We start from the raw sequence: 24,451 nt of genomic DNA, 5'->3' as shown, positions 1-24,451 counted from the left end.
TGTGTGTGTGTGTCCCTGCTGTGTGTGTGTGTGTGTCCCTGCTGTGTGTGTGTGTGTGTGTGTGTGTGTGTGTGTCCCTGCTGTGTGTGTGTGTGTGTGTCCCTGCTGTGTGTGTGTGTGTGTGTGTGTGTGTGTGTGTGTGTGTGTGTGTGTGTGTGTGTGTGTGTGTGTGTGTGTGTGTGTGTGTGTGTGTGTGTGTGTGTGTGTGTCCCTGCTGTGTGTGTGTGTGTGTGTGTGTGTGTGTGTGTGTGTGTGTGTGTGTGTGTGTGTGTGTGTGTGTCCCTGCTGTGTGTGTGTGTGTGTGTGTGTGTCCCTGCTGTGTGTGTGTGTGTCCCTGCTGTGTGTGTGTGTGTGTGTGTCCCTTTTTGTTTTGCCCTGCTTTTTGGGGTTTTGTCCCCCTTGTTTGTTTGCCCTGTGTGGTGGTTTGGGGGTTTTTCCCTTTTTTTCCCTTTTCTTGTGTTGGTTGTCCCTCCCCTTTGGGTTTTGGGGTGTTGCTTGTTTTTTTTTTGTTCTTCTTGTTTTAACCATGGTTAAGAATAAATTTTCATGTTTTTTTCCCTTTGTTGGGTTTTTCCCGGCCCCCACAAAAGGACATTAGTTTGGGCATCCCCGTAAACCCGGGTTCATTTAAAATTAAAACTTTTTGGGCCCAATACCCGTTGCCAAAACCCCTTTGCATCTTGGGGACGGGAAATTTTTGGTATTAACCCGGGGGTTTTGTTTTCCCCGGGGATTGTTGGGTTGTCCCCGTTGGGGGGTTTCCCTTCTGTGGTGGTGTGTGTTGTTTTGGTGGTGGGGTCCCCGGGGTGGTGTGGTGGTGCCCTGTGTGGTTGTTTGGCCCTGCGTTTTGGGTGGGGTTTTTGGGGTGGTTCCCTTTCTTGGGGGGGCCCCCTTTGGGGGGTGTCCCCGCGGGGGTTTGGTGGGGGTGGTTGGTTTTTACCAGGGTTAAGTAAATTTTTCAGTTTTTCCTTTTTTACGGGTAGGGTGGTTTCAAGGCTTTTCACAAATGAAAGGAATTTGCTTTGGCACATTTTAACCAAAGGGGCAGTTAATATGGAAATACTTTTTGAAAGGCAATAGAGGGGATGCATTTAATCCCTTATGGCATATTTCCCAAAAAGGAAAAAGGGGGAAAAACGTGTATTGGTATAAAAATGGGTGGTTTTGGGGGTACTGGGTATTTTAAGGGGGGAAAAAATTTTTTGCTTAAAATGTTGGTAAAAAATTTTAAATCAAAAATTTAACTGTTGGGAAAAGGGAAGTTTTTGAATGGAGGTCTACTGGGTTAATGAAGTTGCAAGGGGAAAAGTTTGGGCCCGCTGGCATTTAGGGCCCCTTCCCCGGAAAAAAAAGGGGGAAAAATTTAAAATAATTTCAAAAAGGCAAAAAGGAGGCCCGTTTGGGGAGCATGGAAAAACTTCCCCCGGATTTTAAATTAATTTATGGTTTTACTTTTTTAAAACCTTTTTTCAAATAATGTTTTGGGGCGAGTTTTAAAAAAAAGGCTTTTGGTATTTTTTTTTGGGACAGAGGCTTGTCCAAAAGTTTCAATTTCCGTATTTGCTCCAATATGGCCCTTGGGAAAAAAAAACCCCACAATGGGGGAAAATTTATGTGGTTAACCCGGGGTTTTTAAAAGCCCTTTCCCATAAATAGTTAGGGGTAGCTTAACACCTGTATGGGAAAAGGAAATTACAAATAACAGGAAATTTTAAAGTCAAAAATGGGGAACTTGATTGGAAAAATGGTAGTAAGGTGGAAAAAAACCCTAGAAATTAATGGGAGCTGGGGTTTTTTTAAGGGGTGAAAATATTTTTGATTCTTTCCCGGGGAAAATTATTAAGGTAAAAACCCTTTAAAAAAAAATTTTTGAATACTTCTGGGGAAAGGAAGGGAAAATTGCAATTGGGAGAAAAAACAAATCCGGGGGAATGCAAAAGGTTTTTCAAACCAAACAGTTAAAGGGAAACACTGGGAAACCCCAATTTGCCCATTAAACTTTTCAAAGGGGGAAACAAAGGATAAAAATTAAAATAATTGCTAAAAAGGAAATTTTAAAATTTTTTGCCCCGGGGGAAGTGAAGAAAACCCAAAAGCCAGAAAAAATTTTATGGAAAAAAATTCCCCGGAAAAAAAATCTTAAAAAATTACTTCTGATAACAGGGTTGGGTTAAATTTCAAATAAAATTTCCTTTGAACCCGGGGGTAGGTGTTCGGAGGGTTTTTAAAAAAGAATTTTGGAAATTTTTTGTTTACAAAATTTGCCCTTTCAAAATTGAAAAGGCAAGTTCAACTTTCTTGTTTTTGCAAAGGAAATGTTTTGTTTTGAGCTTAAAAAAATTTTTTTAAAATTTTTATTTTTAAAAAATTTTTTATGCAACATTTAAAAACAAAGTTTTGGGTTAACCTGAGAGTAACTTTTAACCAAGCCCCGTGGGGAAAATGATCAAGAACCAAACCCCGTTAGCTTAAAACCCGGGGGTAGAAAATTTTAATTCAATAAAAAAAAAAGTAAATCCCCAATTCTGTTAAAGGGGTTTTGGGAAACATTGCCCCTAATGAAAAATGGTTTTGGGGTTTTGGGGGGTTTTTAAAGCCCTTTTTGAAAATTTTTCCTTTTAGCTTTGGGAAAAAGAAGGGTTTAGTTTTTAAGCCCCAAATTATTTCCCCCAGGAAAATTTTTCCAAGGTTTGAAACCTTATCTATTCAAAAAGGAAATTAAAACCCCTTGGTTTTCCTTTTTTAAAAAAAATTTTTTGTAAGGGGAAAATGTTCCCAAAAAGAAAAAAAGGGGAAAAATAGTGTGGTTTTGGGAAAAAGTTTCAAAGGGCAAATTTCCCGGGAACACCTTTTAAAAATTTTTCAAACCAAAGGGGCCTAAAAATATGTTAGGGGGAAACCCCCTTAAAAAACCAAAACCCTTTCAAAATGTAAACTTTTTTTCCCCCAAAAAAAAGCTTTTAAATTGTCCTTAAAAAAACTTAAACTTTTTAAAATTTAAAAATGGTTTTAAAATTTTAATTTTATTTTTTTGTCCCTTAAAGGTGTTAAAAAAAGGTTTCATAAAACCCGGATGGTAATTTTCCGTAAAGAAGGCCCCTTTGGCTACCTTTTTAAAAAATTAAAAATGTTCCCCTGTTTTTCAAAAAGGGGGAAATGCCTTGGAAACAAAAATTCCCTTTTTTTTAGTTAACCCCCCTGTTTTGGGGTTTTTCCCAGTCAATTTTAAATTTAACCCAAAAAAAAATTTCAGGACTTTGACCGCCCCCCGGGAACTAAATTTTTTATGGGGAAGGGGTTTGAAGGGAAAAGAATGGAATTTTTTATTTTAAAATTTTTTCCATTTAAACTTAAAATTAAAAAAAAAGGAGGAAATTTAAAAAAGCATTTCCCTTTTGGGGTTTGGGGACCTTTAATGTTTTAGGGTTTTAAAATCATTTCCCAAAGCAAAAATGTTCCCTTTTCCTATTTTTCCAAGGGGAAAATTTTTGAAACATTCTTTAAAAAAAAGACCCCAAGGCTTTGGCAAATTGGGAGGGGGCCCCATGGAACCCATTTCTGCAAAAAATTTGTGGGAAAATGGAAATTATTTTAAAAAAATTTTTAATATGTTTAACCCCGGTTCGGTTGTTTAAATTTTTTTTTAAAAAATTTAAAAACCTTTTTTAAAAAAAAGAGGGGCTTTTTAATTTTAAGGGAAAAATTAATTTTTTCCCTATTTTTAAAAATTTTTTGGGGTCCCCCTTTTTGGGGCTCCTTTAAAAAGGGTTTAAGAAAAGTTTTAGATTTGGGAAAAGGGGGTTTTGGTTTTTTGCCCCCCCATCAACATGGCCTAAAATTTAAGGGTCCCCTTTTGAATTTTGGGAGTCTTGCTTGGGGAAAATGGAAAAAATTTAAAAACAGGCCCTGGGTTCTAAAAAAAATTTTTTGCCCAAGGGTTTTTTTAAATTTTTTTAAGGCCCAATGTTCCAAGCTGTTTTTGTTTTTTCATCTTTCCATAAAAATTGGTCCATTGGGGAAAAAAGGCCCCCCTTTTTCGGGCCTATCACCCTTTTTTAAAATTTTTTTTAAATTTTTTAAAAATTTGTTAGAAAGGTGATTTTCCAAAAAATTTTTTTTGTTGGGAAACAAGTGGCCCCCAAAATACCCCAAATTCCTAAAAATTAAAATTGGTGGAAAATTTTAAAAAACCCCCCCAAAATAGTTTTCCCCCCTCCCAAAAGGAATTTAAAGGAAATTTAACCAAACAAATTTAAAACTTTTCATTCCGGGGGGCCGGGGTTAAATTTTATAAAAACCCAAATTTTTTTTATTTTCCCCTAATAAATTATAAAATTAAAAGGGGCATTGAACCCTTTTATGGATTTGGGGGACCCACCCCCAAAAGGGACCTTATTGCTGCCTTTTGTTTCTTTTGGGGGTTTTCAAAAAGGAAGGTGCCCGGTTTTTGGGGGAAAATTCCCTTTTGATGAAACCCCTGTTTGGGTATTTCTTTTTTCAAAAAATTGGGTTTTTTGGTTTCCCTTTGGGTTAAAAACCAAGTTTTCAATTGGCCCCCTTACCATTTTGGGCCTTTTTTAATACAACCTTTTGTCTGTGGGAAGGGTGATTTCAGGGGAATTTTTTTTAAAATTTTCATTTAATTGGGTTTTCTATTATTAAAAATTTTAACCCCACTTTTTAACCCCTTTTTTCATTTAAAAAAATTCCAAATTTTTTTTTGGAAAAAATTTCCCCTTGAAGCCAAAATTGTAAACCCCAAAAATTTATTGAAAAAATTTTTAATTTTTTTCGGTTAAACTTTAAACCCTTTTTTTTTAAATTTTTAAAAAATGGGGATTTTTGGTAAACCCCCAGTTAAATAAATTTTAAAAATTCATTTTAAAAAGGTTTTCCCCCATTGGCCATCAAAGGCCTTTGGGAAACTTTTACCCCAAACCCCAAAAAGGGACCCCTGATTTTTTCAAATAAATTTTTTTCCCTCGAAAGGGGAAGAAAATTATTTTTTTAAACAATTTCAATTGTTTCAACCCGGTAAATTTTGAAAAGATTTTTTAAAAAAGTAAAAGGGAAATTTTCCCCCTTTAATCCACTCAAGAGAAATTTTTTGGAATTTTAACCGTATTTAAAGGGCCCTTTTAATTCCTTGGGGCAAAAAAATTTAGGGGGTTATTTCTAAGGGTTTTAAATTACTTTGAAAACCCCAAGGAGTTCCCACATTTTTGGGGGGAATTTTCCAAATTTTGGGTTTAAGGGGAAAGAATTAATTTGGACAAGGCTTCAACCCCCCCATAAACGATAGGGCCTAAAGGGGGTTATGTGGTCTTTGAAATTTTAGGAAAACCCCAAAAAAAAAACCGGGTTCCCCTTGGGGCCTTTAAAAGGGTAAAACCAAAAAAAAAATTCAAAAAAAAAAATCAAACCAAAAAATTGGGTCTAAAAAAAGGGTTTTTTCAAATTTTTCAAGGCCCTTTCCCCCCTTTTTAGGACAATCAAATAAAAAGTTAAACTTTAATAAAAGTCCAATTGAAACCAAAACCCCTTTTTAAAGGGAAAACCCCCCTTTAAAGTTGGAATCCAAATTCCCCAAAAATTTTAAAAATTTGGTTCCAAAAATTTTGAATTTAACCCCTTTCCCTTTTGTTGGGGGGTTTTTTTTCCTTTGTGGCCCCAAAAATTTTATTTTTAAACCCTTAGGGGAAAAGCCCAAAATTTGGGGTGTGGGGGTTTTTAAAAATTAAAACAGAAAAGAACACCAAAAACTTGAAATTAAAAAAGGGGGTTAAGGTTAATTCCAAAAAACAATTTAAATATAAATTTTAACTAAGAAATTGTTTCAAACGAAGGTTAAACCTTTGGGAAAAAAAATTTTTCCAAAATTTTTTGTTTTTTCAAGGGGAAATTTAAAAAGAAAATCATCCTGGGCCCCCCATGGATTTTGGCCAACCCCAAAATGGGAAAAACTTTTTTTTCCTGCTCATTTTTTCCCGGTTCATTGGACCGGTGACTGGGTTTTGCATTTGGGTTGATGAAAACCCTGCTTGGGGAAATTATTTAATTTTCCCAAAATTTTTGTTTCATTTTTGTTGTTTTTATAACCCTTTTGGAATTTTCCTAATTTGTTTTAATGGGATTAAAATTTTTAAAAGTTATAAAAAATTTTTTAATAGCAAAACCCTTTTAAAAAGCTGGGTTTGTTAAAAGGGGGGAGGTGGGGGGTGAATTTTGCCCAAACCCATTTCATTTAATTTTTGCAATTAAAAACATGGGTTTTTGGGAGGCCCCTTTTAAAGGGGTTAACCCTTAAAAAAGGGGCTTAAAAAAAAGGCCCTTATTTTTGGAAAAATCAAAATTTAAATTTTCTTTTTTCAAAGTTTTTTCTTTTGGGGGAAAACCCCAAAAATTTTTCCCTTTCTTTTCAATTTTTTAGGGGAAAAAATTTAAAAAATTATATTTAACCTGAAAAAACTTTTAAATTTTTAAATTGCTTTTCCAAAATTGAAACCATTTTAGGGGAAAAATTTCAAGTTGTAGGAAAAATTAAGGTATTTTAGGAACTTCCCCCAATCAAATAATTTTTAACCCTTTTAAGAAAAGGGAAATTTTTAAAAAAAAGGTGGGTTTCGCCCCTAAAAAGGCCTTTTTGGGGGCACTTTTTAAAGAACACCTAAAAATGGGAAACCCCGAAAAAAGGCCTTTTCAAAATTTTGAAATTTAAATTTAAAAGTGTTAATTAAGGGAAAAAAACATTTTAAACCCCCCTTTTTTTAAATTTTCCCTTTTCAGATTGACTAAAATTTTGAACCTTGGAAAATTTATCGAAAAAGATTTGGTTTTAAAAAAAGACTTTAGGAAGGAAATTTCCCTCTTTATTTAAAAGTACCGGTTAATTTGGTTTGGCTAACCCATTTGAATTTTTTAAATTTTAATCCGAATTTAAAATTTCCTTTTTTGGTTTTGGGGCAGAATGGTTTTTTGGGGTTTTAGTTGGGTTTTTTCCCGGGGTTCTTTTAAATTATTAAAAAATTTTTTTATTGAGGATTTCTACCGATTTGTTTGGTTAGATTTTCCAATTTAATTTTTTTGGGGATATTTGCTTTTAAAAAAGAAGAAGCTTCAAAACCCTTGAAAGGTTCAACTCCTTTAGTTTAAAATTTACTAAGGGGGTAATTTTTAAAAAGTGGGTTTTGATTTGCACTAGGTTTCTTGGGGAAAACAAGGGAAAAACCTTGCCGAAAGGCCCCGTAAAAAACCCTTTTTTTTAACTTTTAAAAAGGGGGGCCCTGCCCGGGTTTTTTTTAAAAAGGGTTTTTTTTTAAAAAGGCTTGCAATCCTTCCCTGCCTTCCCCTTCAACCCCTCTAAAATTTCCAAAAACCGGTTAAACCATTTTATTAAAAGAAAATTTAATTTTCCCAAAATTAAATTCCCATTAAGGAAAGAAATCGGGACCCATTTTAAAAAATTGGGAAATTTAATCCCTTTACCCAAAACAAAAGTTTAAATTTTTCCCCAAAATTTAAAAATTTAATATCCCCCTTTTGGCCATCATCCTGGTGGATTCCTTACCCGAAAACGTAACCCATTCTTAAACCCCCAGTTAAAGGAAAATTGAGGGCCCCCGGGGTTTTTGGTAAAATTTAATTAAAAAGCCAAGATATGGGCTTCAATTGGATTAAAAATCTTTGGTTTTTAAAAAATTTTAGGGCCTTTTGGGAAAATTTCCTACCCCTTCTAAGGGAAATTTTTTTGGGGGGCAACACATTTAAACCAAAACAAGGGAAAAGTTTTAAAACCCCAATAATTTCCAAAGTCCTTCCGGGGGCAAATTTTTTTGCAAGGAAAAAAGGGGCCATGGGGCCCCCAAATCAAAAAATTTGCCAAACCGGTGATGGCACAAAGGGAAAAACTTTTTATTTACCAAATGCAATGCAAACCCCGTTTTGGTACACAACCAGGGGGAAACCCCCTTTTTCAGGAAAGGTGTGGCACAACCTTGGGAAAATTTTATTAAGGTAAATTCCTCCAAGGGCAAGCCAAAAATTCCTCAAATTTTACTTTCCCCAAAAATTTTTTAAAAAAAACAAAAAAAATAAAAAACAAAAAAAAAAAAAAATAAAAAAAAAAAAAAAAAAAAAAAAAAAAAAAAAAAAAAAAAAAAAAAAAAAAAAAAAAAAAAAAAAAAAATAAACAACAAAAAAAAAAAAAAAAAAAAAAAAAAAAAAAAAAAAAAAAAAAAAAAAAAAAAAAAAAAAAAAAAAAAAATATAAAAAAAAAAAAAAAAAAAAAAAAAAAAAAATAAAAAAAAAAATAAAAAAAAAAAAAAAAAAAAAAAAAAAAAAAAAAAAAAAAAAAAAAAAAAAAAAAAAAAAAAAAAAAAAAAAAAAAAAAAAAAAAAAAAAAAAAAAAAAAAAAAAAAAAAAAAAAAAAAAAAAAAAAAAAAAAAAAAAAAAAAAAAAAAAAAAAAATTTTTTTTTTTTTTTTTTTTTTTTTTTTTTTTTTTTTTTTTTTTTTTTTTTTTTTTTTTTTTTTTTTTTTTTTTTTTTTTTTTTTTTTTTTTTTTTTTTTTTTTTTTTTTTTTTTTTTTTTTTTTTTTTTTTTTTTTTTTTTTTTTTTTTTTTTTTTTTTTTTTTTTTTTTTTTTTTTTTTTTTTTTTTTTTTTTTTTTTTTTTTTTTTTTTTTTTTTTTTTTTTTTTTTTTTTTTTTTTTTTTTTTTTTTTTTTTTTTTTTTTTTTTTTTTTTTTTTTTTTTTTTTTTTTTTTTTTTTTTTTTTTTTTTTTTTTTTTTTTTTTTTTTTTTTTTTTTTTTTTTTTTTTTTTTTTTTTTTTTTTTTTTTTTTTATACAAGCGGCAATTAGAGTGCAGCACCTTCAACCTTCTGATTCAGAAATGGGGACCCCAGGGGTTTTTTTGGTGGAAATTTCCCCCCCCCTTTGCCCTTTCCCCTGGGAAAAATCACCCCCCCCAACTGTGGCAACCTGATTTATCCAAACCACGTCAATATGCTGTACTCCAGGTGGTCAGAGTCTGTAATTACATATAAAAATATTTAAAATCCTGTAAATAACCCCAGAGTGCTGTTAAAGTGTAGGAAACATCATGCCATGATGTTTTAAATATGTTTTTTGAGTCTGTGGGTGCGGTACTCCTTTAACATGCATTTGATGAAAATGTTCTCGTTGAGACTTGGGAAAAGATGGGCTTTAGTTCTTATTTGCCACATCAATTCATCGACCTCCAGCAATATTTGCCAAGGCCCTCCTCTAGAATCTTGGAGTCTATGCTGCAAAATGGCAAACTTAAAATCATGCCCTGGGTGGTCTATACAATGTTTTGCTAGGGCATTATTAACATCTTTTTTAGTAATGGCGTACAGATGTTCCTAAATACGCTGTTTAAGCTTTCTTTCAGTCTTGCCGATATAGTGTGCTCTACATTGGGAACAAAGTGCTACATAAGTGACACTTTTAGTGTCGCAGTTATATCTACCTTTGATTTTATAAATTATGTCATTAATGCTTAGATGGTGACCTACCAAAATATGCTTGCATTGGGAGCAAGCTCCGCACTTAAACATACCTATATTCCTATTCAACTGTGAACTTTTTTTACCCTCCAAAATAGCTTTCAAGTTCCGGCCCCTCCTAAAAGTAATCTTAGGACTTGTACCTAAACATTTAAAAAGCTTTTCATCGCCGTTAATGATATCCCAATTTTTATTTATTATGTCCCTAATACAATGGTGATCTAAAGAGAAGGTGCATAAGAACCTAGTTTGATGGATATTGGTGGACCTGCTATCAGAAGACCTTTCCACATTTACAAGGCTACCTTGATTAGAAACTGCCTCAAAAAATGTTAACTTCTGATTATTCAAAATAGGGAAGAAGTGTCCTGTGGTTCTTTTAAGCAAGACTTCTTTTAAGATGTTAACCACCATGTATAATGGGTATCCTCTACTCAAAAACATGCTCTTAAGGTTGTCACATTTAGACTCAAAATCAGAGTTGTCAGTGATCATTCGAGCCGCCCTTACCATCTGGCCTTTAACTACAGCCTTTGTCTGATGGTAAGGGTGATTGCTAGTATAGTGTAAAAATGCATTTGAGTAGGTAGGTTTTCTATATATTAAACTTTTATACCTACTATTAACTTTATCATTAATTAGGAGAATGTCCAAATAGTTGATGGAAGTTTCACTTGAAGCATATGTAAACTCCAAAAAATTGGTAGTTGAAGTAATTACCTTAATGAATTCAGGTATGACTGAAACATCACCTTTCCAAATGCAAAACATGTCATCCTGGTACCTAGTGTACCAGGAGACATGATTTTGAAACATTGCATTGGTAAATAAAAAAGTGTTTTCCCATTGTGCCATCACGGCATTGGCAAAACTGCCACCGCAGGGGGACCCCATGGCCACCCCTGATTTCTGCAAATAAATTTGCCCCTCGAAGGACATGAAATTATTGGTTAAAACAATTTCTAATAGTGTTTCAACCAGGTAAATCGTGTTGTCACTAGATTTCTTAGTAAGTAGGAAATCCCTTATCCACTCAAGACCGATTTTTTGTGGAATAACCGTATAGAGGTCTTTTATATCAATTGTCAAGAAACATATATTGTGTTCATATTCTAAGTTATTAATATTACTTAGAAAACCCCACGAGTCCCTACATATTTGGGGCTCACTTTCCACTAAGGGTTTAAGAATAGAATCTACGTATTTAGCACAGGCGTAGGCTATCGACCCACGGCCATCAACGATAGGCCTAAAGGGGGGATTATAAGTGGTCTTATGAATTTTAGGAGAGCCAAATAAAACTGGTGTTCTTGGCGCTAATATGGATAAATACTGGTGTAAATCGAGGTCAACATAGCCTTCTAAAAATAAATCATTTAACATTGCTCTAATGTGTTTATATGCTAAATTTACTTCGTTAAGGCTTACCTTAATGTAGGCAGCTGAATCAAGTAATTTGTTCATACTTTCGACATACACATAATAGTCCATGAACACCAGACCACCCCCTTTATCAGGCCTCATCACCCTTATGTTGCAATCATTCAAAAATTTAAAAAAATCTTGTTCAGAATCGGTGATGTTAACAGATTTCTTTTGTTGTTTTTTCATAGCATTAGTGGCCCTAAAATCCATCTCACAAGTTCTCTCAGAAAAGCTTAAACTTGGATGTGACGGGGGATTAAACAGACTTGAAACACAGATAGAATTCACCATACTAGAACTCTCACCAAGAAGGAGGTTAAGGTTCAACTTCCTAACAAACAATTTCAAGTCCACTATCATTTTAACTATGTCCATATGTGTTGCAGGAACGAAGGTTAAACCTTTGGATAAAAAGTCAACCATTTCTTGTTCTATATCAACGATAGTATAATTATAAATTGAAAAGTCACCTCCTGAACTTGTATGGATTTGTGGTACCACCCCAAAATCCGGGACTATCTCCTCCGCTGTTTCCTTCTGTTTCTCATTTGGGTCTGGTTCTGATTGGACGGTCGACTGGTTTGGTGCACTTCCTGGTTCCGATGAAAGCCCTGCTGTGGGTATTGATCATTATTATCAAAATTAGTATTGGCATTATTGTTGTTGTTATAACGCCTGTTGGAATTATTCCTACCATTGTTTTCAATGGCCCCATTAGTTCTGATGTTATGGTTGCTATTGTTGTTGTTAATAGCATTACTATTAATAAGTCTCTCGCTTCTCCGTAAGGGCTGAGGTGCAGGTGAATCTTGTGCCAACCCATTGTCATTTACATTGTTGTCATCAAAAATCACTGTATTGGGAGCTGGTGCAATGGGTCCAACCCTAGGGGGCTTAGGATAAGCCCTATTATTGGCATAATCATTTAAATCTCTTGCAAGTTTTTTCTTTTTGGTGACCAAAAATTTTTCCATTGATGCTTCAATGCTAGAATAAATCCTACAATATTCATATTTATACCTGAAAAAATCTTTGTGAATTTTAATTGCTTGTTCCAAACTTGCCAAACCAGGTTTTATGTTATTAATTTCATTGTTGTAGAAATTAATGAGTGATTTCAGGAACTCAAACCCCTGACGATCAAATAATTCTAACAGTTCATGATAGAAAAGGGAATTATCAACCAGACCAGCTGGGTAGCGCCACTGGCAGAGGCCTTTAGGGATCACTTTTTTATCGATACATTCCTCCAAATATGCTACCTCGAGCTGCCATTTTCTACATTTGAATAGTTTATTGTCAAAGTCGTTAATTAGGGAAGAAACATTCACCTCCCCTTGTTCTAGTGCAATGTCAGATTGACTATTCGACACATTGGTAACATTATCGAAAAAAGCATTATGGTTTAAAAAGGAAGACATAGAAGGAATGAGTTCATCTTGATTAAGTACCTGGTTATTGTTCGCTACACCCATGTTAGAATTAGTTTTAGCAATTCTTACATCCGTATTAATAGTCCTGTTTGACCTGCCTGGGCTCGAGAATGTTAGGGCTGTTAGTGGTTGACTCCCCAGGTTCTAAATTACTAGAACAATTTCCTCTTGCATTGAGGCAGTTACTACCAGCATTGTTTGGTCTAGATTCCGAACTTTGAGCTTTGTGCATATGCTCCGAAGGAGAAGAAGCTTCAACCTTCTGTGACAAGGCTTCAACTCGCTCTAGTAAGACTTGTACTAGGACGGTAAGGTTCCCGATGTCGCTGCTTTGATTCGCACTAGAAGATCCCTCTTGGGAAAACATACTGGGAGAAGCCGCTCCGGTTCCGCTCGCCATTACAGACCAGATAAAACAACAAAAACACTATATAACTTAAAAATAAAATGGGCAGGAACCAATAAAAGCTGGCTAAACTCCAAAAAGCAAGTTTATTACAATGAGCGCTTTCGGCAAGGTCCTTACCCTGCCTTCTTCAGACAATCTAGTGCAAATCAGTTAAGCCACTTTATATAAAAAATGTACATCAATTAGCTAAACTTAATTAACTATTAAGGAGAAATCGCACCATTTCAGATGTGGTATTTATCCATATTAGCGCCAAGAACACCAGTTTTATTTGGCTCTCCTAAGATTCATAAGACCACTTATAATCCCCCCTTTAGGCCTATCGTTGATGGCCGTGGGTGGATAACCTACGCCTGTGCTAAATACGTAGATTCTATTCTTAAACCCTTAGTGGAAAGTGAGCCCCAAATATGTAGGGACTCGTGGGGGTTTCTAAGTAATATTAATAACTTAGAATACGAACACAAGATATGTTTCTTGACAATTGATATAAAAGACCTCTATACGGTTATTCCACAAAAAAATCAGACTTGAGTGGATAAGGGATTTCCTACTTACTAAGAAATCTAGTGACAACACGATTTACCTGGTTGAAACACTATTAGAAATTGTTTTAACCAATAATTTCATGTCCTTCGAGGGGCAAATTTATTTGCAGAAATCAGGGGTGGCCATGGGGTCCCCCTGCAGTGGCAGTTTTGCCAATGCCGTGATGGCACAATGGGAAAACACTTTTTTATTTACCAATGCAATGTTTCAAAATCATGTCTCCTGGTACACTAGGTACCAGGATGACATGTTTTGCATTTGGAAAGGTGATGTTTCAGTCATACCTGAATTCATTAAGGTAATTACTTCAACTACCAATTTTTTGGAGTTTACATATGCTTCAAGTGAAACTTCCATCAACTATTTGGACATTCTCCTAATTAATGATAAAGTTAATAGTAGGTATAAAAGTTTAATATATAGAAAACCTACCTACTCAAATGCATTTTTACACTATACTAGCAATCACCCTTACCATCAGACGAAGGCTGTAGTTAAAGGCCAGATGGTAAGGGCGGCTCGAATGATCACTGACAACTCTGATTTCGAGTCTGAATGTGACAACCTTAAGAACATGGTTTTGAGTAGAGGATACCCATTATACATGGTGGTTAACATCTTAAAAGAAGTCTTGCTTAAAAGAACCACAGGACACTTCTTCCATATTTTGAATAATCAAAAGTTAACATTTTTTGAGGCAGTTTCTAATCAAGGTAGCCTTGTAAATGTGGAAAGGTCTTCTGATAGCAGGTCCACCAATATCCATCAAACTAGGTTCTTATGCACCTTCTCTTTAGATCACCATTGTATTAGGGACATAAATAAAAATTGGGATATCATTAACGGTGATGAAAAGCTTTTTAAATGTTTAGGTACAAGTCCTAAGATTACTTTTAGGAGGGGCTGGAACTTGAAAGCTATTTTGGAGGGTAAAAAAATTTCACAGTTGAATAGGAATATAGGTATGTTTAAGTGCGGAGCTTGCTCCCAATGCAAGCATATTTTGGTAGGTCACCATCTAAGCATTAATGGCATAATTTATAAAATCAAAGGTAGATATAACTGCGACACTAAAAGTGTCACTTATGTAGCACTTTGTTCCCAATGTAGAGCACACTATATCGGCAAGACTGAAAGAAAGCTTAAACAACGTATTTATGAACATCTGTACGCCATTACTAAAAACGATGTTAATAATGCCCTAGCAAAACATTGTATAGACCACCCAGGGCATGATTTTAAGTTTGCCATTTTGCAGCATAGACTCCAAGATTCTAGAGGAGGGCCTTGGCAAATATTGCTGGAGGTCGATGAATTGATGTGGCAAATAAGAACTAAAGCCCATCTTTTCCCAGGTCTCAACGAGAACATTTCCATCAAATGCATGTTAAAATTGCTAGCTTTGCAGAGATGAATTTGGTTTGGTAACTAGGTACCAGCGATATTGATATGTTTTTATTAATTTTAAGTCTAGACACTAATTCCATTGTTGGTTTGAGCTTCGTATTTTTATGCAGTTTATATGCATTTTTATGTATGTATGTTTTCTGGGTATGCATTTTTACATATTATGTAATTTTATTATTATATTTAAAATATTTATATGAGGTATACAATACGATTTAAGTATTAGAAAGTGGATATGCATTTATCAATATTAATTTATTGGGCATATTTTAACGCTTTTTAGAACAGCAGAATGTCACGCTAATACGTATGAACCACATCTGAAATGGTGCGATTTCTCCTTAATAGTTAATTAAGTTTAGCTAATTGATGTACATTTTTTTATATAAAGTGGCTTAATTGATTTGCACTAGGTTGTCTGAAGAAGGCAGGGTAAGGACCTTGCCGAAAGCGCTCATTGTAATAAACTTGCTTTTTGGAGTTTAGCCAGCTTTTATTGGTCCCTGCCTGCTTTATTTTTAAGTTATATAGTGTTTTTGTTTTTGTTGTTTTATAGGATCTATGCATTATCAGTTCTCTGCACTTCCCTTTGGCTTATCCACTGCTCCCAGAGTATTCACAAAATGCCTGGCTCCAGCTATTGCTTATTGCAGACAGAGAAATATTCAACTTTACCTGTACTTGGACAACTGCCTGATTCAGGCAGACAATCGGGGAAATGCTGTTGCGGCACCTGACATTTGTAAAAAAAATTGTAAAAAAAACCTTCTAACCTCCCTGGGGTACACCATCAACAAAAAGAAATGAAAACTAGTCCCCAGTCAAAAGATTGTATTCCTGGGAGCAAGCCTGGACACATCATCCTAGATGGCATTCTTCACTCCAGAAAAACAAGCCTGACAGCCTATTACTCAAATGGCCAGCAGAACCCAGCTATCCACAAGGAAAATCCTGCAGGCCCTAGGGTTCATGGCCTCATGCATCCTAATTCCATATGCCAGACTGCATATGAGGAAACTTCAATGGTACTTAAAAAGTCTTTGGTGCCAACATTCTCAGGACCTGGAAACCGTCATTCCTGTCATACCCTGTCTAAGGACAGTTTCTTTGGTGGGCAGCAGCATGCAACCACAACAAGGGACTGCCCTTTACTCAACCCCACGCCACCCAGACCCTAATCACAGATGCATCAGACTATGCCTGGGGGCACACATGAACTGCAAGTGCATTCAGGACCACTGAAGCCCAAGTCAAATTCATCTGCACATCAACCAAAAAGAGATGCTAGCTGTGCAGCATGTTCTGACAGCTTTCAGATCCCTACTTTCACCAGGACACCTGCTAATAAAAACAGACAACACCACAGTTATGTGGTACATCAACAAGCAGGGGGAAACCCACTCTGCAGGCTAGCCATGGCCCTGTGGAACACAGCCTTGGACATGCAGGTCTATCTGCAAGCTCAATTCCTGCCAGGCAGACAAAATTCACTGGCAGATGACTTAAGCAAAAATCTTCTAGACTCATACAAGTGGCAATTAGAGTGCAGCACCTTCAACCTTCTGATTCAGAAATGGGGACCCCAGTGGTGGATCTCTTTGCCTCCCCCTGAAATCACCAGCTCAGCAAATTCTGCACCAGGACACCTCACAACAGGGCCTGGAAAGTGGATGCCCTATCCTTCCAGTGGGTAAATCTCTCAATCTAGGCCCTCTGCCCCTTCTCTCAAGAGTATTGCTCAAGATAAGACAGGACAGACCAAGGACAATTCTGATTGCCTCGGACTCGCCATGCCAGCACTGGTACCCACTCCTGCACAGCCTGTCACCGGTGCCACCCTGGCACCTACACCAGAATCCAACCCTGCTCTCTCAGCAGGGGAGACAGATCTTAACATCTGCAATTGCAAACCCTAAATCTTGCAGCCTGGCTTATTCCTTGAATTCTCCCCCAGTAACTAGCCTACGCAAACAGGTGCTGGATGTCATTCTTGAAGCTAGATGACCCAGTACAGGGAAATCCTATGCGAAGTGGAAAAGGTACTGCTCCTGGATTCAATCTAAAGGAGAGGACACAACCCTGCCATCCCTGCCTCTAATCCTGTATTACGTAGTAGATCTACTCCACAGAGGCCTATCTTTCTCCTCCATTAAGAGCCATGCCTCTGCCATTTTGGCTCATTACAACACTGAGCCGCCTCTCTTCTCTCACCCTCTTATCAAACAGTTCCTGAGAGGGGCAAACAACTTAAGGCCACCAAAGAGAGCACCCACACCTGCTTGGGACCTTAACTTTGTACTGGAAAAGCTCATGCTTCCCCCATTTGAGCCTGCAGCATCAGCAGAGTTAAAATTCCTCTCTTGGAAAACAGCCTTACTTCTGGCCGTCACTTCAGCTAGAAGAGTGTCTGAGCTACAAGCACTTATGGCTGTGGAACCATTCATTATCCATGCTGACAGGGCTTCCCTCAGGACTAACTCTTTCTTTATGCCTAAAGTGGTGTCCAGTGTGCCTCTCAACCAATCTATCCATTTGCCAACTTTCTTCCCTAATCCTCAAAATAAAGGGGAAAGGATCCTGCACTCCTTGGATGTGCACAGACAGCTCAGATTCTACCTTGATAGGACTAAGTCCTTCAGGAAATCTGACCAGTTACTAGTCAGCTTTGCACCATGGGCAGAGAGCAATGCCATTTCAAATCAAATAATTTCCAAATGGATAGCACCCTGCATCCATTTCTGCTACAAGCACCATGGGAAACCAACCCCTCAGGGGGTCAGAACACATTCCACTAGGGCAACTTCTACCTCTACAGCATTCCTCAGGGGAGTAAATACCAGGGACATCCTGGAAGCTGCTACCTGGAGTTCTGTAAGCACCTTCACCAAGCTTTACCACCTGCCTATCTTTTCCAAATCCAGAGCAGGTTTTGCAACAGCAGTCCTGCAAGGCATACTAACCAGCCCCAACTCTTAACTGCTTCCACCCTTCTTCAGCTTTGGGAATCTACCCAAGTGTGATGACTGCAACAGTGAAACAAGAAGAAAATAGTACAGTTGTGTACAGTTAGCATAAATGTAGATGTTCAAGTGTATTCACTGTTGCAGTCCTGGTTTCCCTCCATCCAGCCCCCTTGTTTCTCTCTCTCCTCTCTATGTCTATTACACACCCCTTTCAGGGGTATTGGTATTTACTTTTTACTGGTGGTGTTTTCCCCACAATAACTTAGCTCTCTATTTGGGGGGCTCCTGACATTTGGGGCAAGAAAAACTGATGTAATGGCGTTGGCTGTCTGTTTTTATACCCCTGACAACCTGACGTCAGTCCTGGAGCAACAGCAACCGATGCAGAAATACTAAGTCTCTAGTATTCGGGTCAACTGAGGGCTACCTGCAGGTAGATAATCCAAGTGTGATGACTGCAACAGTGAATACACTCGAACATCTACATTTATGGTAAGTATACACAACTGTACTATTCTGGATCTGACTACAGACCTCCTCTCTCATGCAACAGGCATGATTCATCCAAACATGACCAACCTTAAGCTGACTGGCTTCTCGAGTTCCATTAATAGCCAGACAACCTATGCTCTCCACCTGTTCATCAGATACTTTATTGTTTGCATAAGCCTTCTACCAGAAAGCTGTATTCCAGCAAATGGAAGTGGTTTGTTCACTGGGCTCATCTAAATAATACTGAATCCCTTTCACCCCCATACATAGCATTGGTTTTGATGGTTCCTCTGTTGCCACTCAAATTAAGCAAAGCCTTCATGAAAGGTACTGTTCTTCTAATTTTAGAGATCCTATTCCTCCCTGGGACCTCAGTCTGGTACTGCAGGCTCTTACTAAATTCCCCTTTGAACCAGTAGCTACATGTGACCTTAAATACCTTTCTTGGAAGACCATCTTTCTGGTAGCTGTTATGTCTGCTAGAGGAATTTCTGAGATGCAAGTCTTGTACTCTAAACCACCATACTTGATTTTTCACAAGGATAGAGTTACAGTATGGACTAATGCATCCTTTCTTCCTAAGGTGGTATCAGAATCTAATATCAATCTGTTGATTTGTCAGTATTCATTCCTAAATTTATTAACAAGGGTGAATACATATTACATTTATTGGATGTCCACAGACAATTATGTTTCTACCTACGTAGAACAAAAGACATCAGAAAATCTGACCAATTTGTTTTATTCACAGAAGTAAAATTGAGAAAACCAGTTGCCAAAGTCACTTTACCTAGGTGGCTAACCGACTATATTTCATTTGTTTATAACGAATTCGGCATTACTCTACCAAAACTGTTAGAAGCCCGTTCAACAAGATCCATGGCTACTTCCTCACTGTTTCAATCCAGAATGTCCATGAATGATATATGTGCAGCAACAACTTGGGCTACTCCCCATACCTTTGTTACTCATTACAAATTGGATCCAATCTCTAGAGGAAGAGCATCATTTGGCTCAATGGTTGGGTATTGGGTAGCTGGGGACTCTGTCCCATCAGTTGAGGATAGAATGACAGTTGACAACATCAGATAAAGAAGTTATGTACTCACCATAACATTTGTTCTGTGTTGTCCATTTTCATTCTTCAACTCCCCTCCCACCAACCCCCATCCTTGAAAACTTCTGGAAGAATGAGTGGTTAAGAGACATTTCTGTCCTTTATATTAAGTTCAATTTACATCTGCCTTCATTTCTGAATGAATATTCCTTTCCACTAAAGTCAGAAAGCAAGATCTGAGGTAATTGGAGTTGGTGCAATGTGGGTAAGGGAGACGTTCAAGAGATTTTGGTTGCCATGGGCTTTAGCAATGGATGAGTTGGATCAGAGGGATCAGATCTAAACCCATCAGTTGAGGAAGAATGAAAATGCGCAACACAGATAAAACGTTATGGTGAGCATATAACTTATTTTTCTTATAGACTTAGAATGTTGTTAGAATGACAGGTTTTGTGTTGGCTTGCTTTTTTTTTCTGAATGATATTTATTTATTTATATATTTATTGGCATTTGATTACTGGGAAAGTCTAACTGGGTATAAGCCCATTTTCAACGGAGGACCAAGAAGAAAAGCTCCAAATTAGTACAAAACATTTTAAGAACAATAATTTTGCGATCTTCAAAAATCAAACAAAAACATCTGCAGTTTAAATAATAATTAATTTAAGTTATATATATATGACAATCATTTAAATTGTAGACAGTTTGTAGAGAAATTAAAGGTAAGCTAGTGTAATACAAACAGGAATTACAATATAAAGTGAGGGGGAGGAAAATAGGCTTATGCTATATTTAGAGAGAAAATCAGGGAAGAGAATTTGATAGCGGTAAGGAAGTAAGTAAAGATGGGAGAATAAGGAGAGATGTAAGGAATGAAAACGTTCTTGTTCACATTTAGGGATATAGTTTATCATGGTTTTAAGCAAGAACAGAGCCAGATTTGAACTTCCAAGATGGCTGCACATTGAGTAACCACTTAATTCTTGCTCTCCCAGTGTGAAAACTGAAACTCAGCAGTGAAGGCCGGTAGACATCTGTTTATGGGTGCATTTCAGTAACTGGATAGTAAGTGTACTGCATGGATGCCAGGAAAAAAGAAATAGAGGATATGGGAAAAAAAATCAGCTACAAAAAATGAGGAAGAACCACTGACTGGGGAAGGTTCTGTAGCTGTTCAGCAAAAAGCAATGCAACCTCCAGACATGAATTCCAGTAATCTGCAGGAAGATATAAAACAACTGCACACAGATTTGGTTAAAACAAATGAAACACTGATCGGGTATATCAACACAAACAACAAAAGGCTGGAAAAAAATGGAAGAAGCTTTAAACAAATGTTCAGATAAGGTGACAAATCTGCAAAAAATGGAGGTTAAAATGAAAAGAATGCCTGAATATGAGATTGCTCAGGAAGAGATGTTTTAAAAAAAAGGATTTAGAGGACAGAGCACATAGGGAAAACCTGAGATTTTCAGCTATACCAGAGAAGCTGGAAGGAACAGACTGCATTACTTTTATGAAAGCACAAATAAGCAACTGGACTGGTATTCTACAGCAGGGGTTGTTAGTTGAAAGGGAACATCATGTGCATGCTCCAAACATGGCTATGAGAAAGCAACCTAGACCTTTAATAGTAAAGATACAGTCCTACCAGTAGGAGGAGTTGATTTTGACAAATCTGTGTAGAAGGCCAAAGTGTTAAAAGTGGAAGACACCAGAGTGTTTGTGGAGAATGATTAATCATTGTACACGTGGCAGAGGAGAAGCAAACTTATTCCACTATTCAGGGAATGTCGAGACGCAAGTGTGATATTCAAAGTGCTATACCCAGCTGTCTTCAAAGTATTCTTCCTGGAGGGATACAATAATTTCTTGATGAAGTATATGCTAAGGAGGAAATCTAAAAGTTTGTTCAACAAAAAGTGAGATGTGAAGCAGAAAGAGATTTTGCTTCTTGTTCTTCTGCTAACAAAGACCACAGAGAGAGACACTACCTGTCAAACTTTTTCCAGTGTTTCAATGGAAAATGGAGTGATGGATGAGAGCTGACTAGAAGAATTGAGAGTATGTTAGAAATGAAGTGGTAACAGGATTTGCGAGATGGAGATTAACAGTAATAAAACCAGTAACTTAATGTGGGATTACAATGCGATAATTATGTGTGAAATATGACAGAAGAAGAAAATGTGGATATATTGGACTTTTTCAGAATTTGTTGGACGTGTGGGAGACTCTAAAGCATATGCCCTATGTCATGCCATTAATGTTCAAAAAATGCTTGGGGGAGGGGAAGAGGAGGGAGAAAGTTAACTAAGTAAAGCTTTTTTTATTAGCACTATTTTTGCAGTGTATGGTTTTCTTTGCATGCTTTAAAGTAAAGTTTTCTCAGATATTTTTAAGTGTAGTGGGAACTGTAAACAGGTGCTGCTGTTTTTTTTTTCTCCCTTCTCTCTCTCTCCAGTTTTAAGAAATGTAGGCAATGCAATGAAAAAAGCCTGGTTAAAAGAGCCTGCAAAAGAAAAATGAATGTGCTTTTTCTCATTCTTGCATGGTGAAATGACTGGATTAAGGACCTAGCTCGAGTTAGTGAGAAATTTCAAGAGTATCAAGTAAATGAAAAAGAATATTGAATACCATGAGGCTTTTTTCTAGCAAAAACATGTATGCTCAGTAGCAATTCTGCAGCTGGTCTTCTGATGGAGAGAAACTGACTGCCTGGTTCTCACTTCTCCATGGAGACAATCTGATAGAGAGACTGGTGGCGGGCTAGTAGAAAATGATTGGCTGAAGGGGAAAAATGAGAAGAGAAATTGGCTAGGACATAATATTCTCTGAAAGCATTCAGGGGTTTTCCCAGCTGGGAAAGCTAAAAAGAAAAGACAGAACCACTTAGCACTTAATAGAAGCACAGGATGTACCATGCGTCTTAGCATGTTTAACCTTTATTTTAGGTTAACTCAACTCTGTGAGTGGTGGCTGTCAATTTGGGACTTTTAGGTTCATAGGTGTGTACTAGGCTAATGGCCCTGGAGCCTTTACAAGCCTAGCCCATAGAAGTGCCCTTCCTATTAGGAGGGTAAAACATCAGTATTTGAAGATGTACATAGTTTTTGTGTTAGTATTAAGTTAATATGTTTTAGGGGGTATTGTGGGTGCTTTTTTTTGTTTGAGGGCTTTCAATAAAACAAAAAGTTTTGGAAGATATGACTTGGGCTTAAATGGATATGACAAGAAAGAACTGTATAAAAGTTCAACTTGTCAAACAGTGCATGCATGTAACACAAAAGCTGGAACTAGACATTTAACAAAAAATGTGTTATATGTAAAATGTGGGAATAATGATTTCTTTAATGCAATGATGCTTTCTGTAATGTCTTTAAATGTCAATGGCCTCACATATAAATAGAAAAAAAGAGTATTGAACTATATTATAAAATCTACAGTGCAAATAGCTGTTACAGGAGAGATGCTTAGAAAGAAATGAACATGTGAACTTGATAAAGAAAGGTTTTCAGAATGGTTATTTAGCAGCATGCCTGGGACAAAGGAAAAGAGAAGTACTTATGTTACTTGCAAGAAGAGCTCCCGAAGTGATAGAAGAGGATAAAAAGATAATAGTGGCAGATTTGTTGTGCTAAGGGGCTAGTGGGAAGGGGGAAAAGATTACATTAGCATGTATTTATATTCCACCTAAAACTGTTATAAAGAGCTTAAGAAAATTCTGGGAGAAATAATCTGTTTTCTGCAAGGAATATTACTTATTGGTGGGGACTGGAATGTGATTTGCAACAGTGAAGATGTGTCTGGGGGGCCCAGAAGGGAAAGCATAACTAAAAAGGGTAGATTTTTGAAGAAATTTATGAAAATATTTAGCGTGGAAGAAGTGAATTCAGTAATAAGCATTTGAAGTGAATTTACCTATTCCCCAAGATATAAAAACTGGGCTAGGCTAGACAGAATTTTCATTTCATAGGAACATGTGCATTTAATTGAAGGTCTTTATACACACCCAATAACTATTTCAGATTATGCGCCAATAATAACTAAAATAAAAAAAAACAGGGTAATGCAATAAAAAATTAGACACTGGCACTTTTCCTACCTGTTGAAATGAGAGGAATTTAAGGAATTGGTAATGGAGATTATTCAGGAGCTATTAGAGAGGATAGAAATTTCTTCTGAAAATATAGCTCAGGAGTGGGATAAAATTAAGGTTGAGTTTAAAAATAGGATGGAAGCAAAAGAAAGGGAGCTATGGTTAAGCAGTAACAATAATTATTTAGAGGGACTGACGAATGTTAAAGTATTGCAGAATAGGGGGAATCTTACAGAACAAGAGGAGGATCAACTGTAGAATGCTAAGCAGAAAGTAAGGATTACCTCAATAATATGCACGAGTTTAGAAAGATTGCTGTTGAGCAACTGTTTTTTGATAATAGAGCACAAAAACGTTTAGCGCAACTTAGGATATAGAAAGTATTAAGGACTGTTGCCAAGCTTAGGAAGCCAATAACAAGGAAGGTAACAAGATCTTCTAGAGGTATTAGAAACATTTTGGCAATTCTATGAAAGTCTCTATAAAGCAGAGAAATATGAACTTCAAGAAAAGAAATGTAAATGTTTGTGGAAGAATTAAATGGGTCTATATTATGTCGCTGAAATGGCAAAACAACGAATGCCATTTCAGTGACACATAAACAGCGATCTACATCTTACGTGAATGGCCAGAACATTGATTTTTTTCCTAGGGAAAAATCGGTAGACCAACACACACAAAACACCATACCGAACATTACAAGGAAGGAAAAAAAAAGAAGTTGTGTCTTACCATAACGTTCCATCTGTATTGATCCTCATTCAGTCATTACACATGGGTATCGGTTCCAACCTCGAAACTGAGCCGGCCATTTTCCAAGCTCGTGTCAGCTTCAAACTCACGAGCTAAACTCTTACCCACAATCCCCCTCTCCCTGTTACCTCAGATTGGCTTTGCAAGTCAAAGAAGGTAGAGGCTACCTCTGGTCAAATAACCTAAGCGAACCTGATGGTAAGATCCACTAGAAACCACAGGAGGGGGAAGGAGAGAGGGTCATAATGACTGAACTAGGATCAACAATACAGATGGAACGTTATGGTAAGACATAACTTCTTTATCTGATATTGTTAATCCTCGTTCATTCCTTACGCATGGGA

The sequence above is a fragment of the Protopterus annectens genome, chromosome 3.part0 (assembly GCF_019279795.1).
Source record: "Protopterus annectens isolate FY-2018-M chromosome 3.part0, PAN1.0, whole genome shotgun sequence".
Classification (NCBI taxonomy): Eukaryota; Metazoa; Chordata; order Ceratodontiformes; family Protopteridae; genus Protopterus; species Protopterus annectens.
This window is presented reverse-complemented; position numbering follows the sequence as displayed.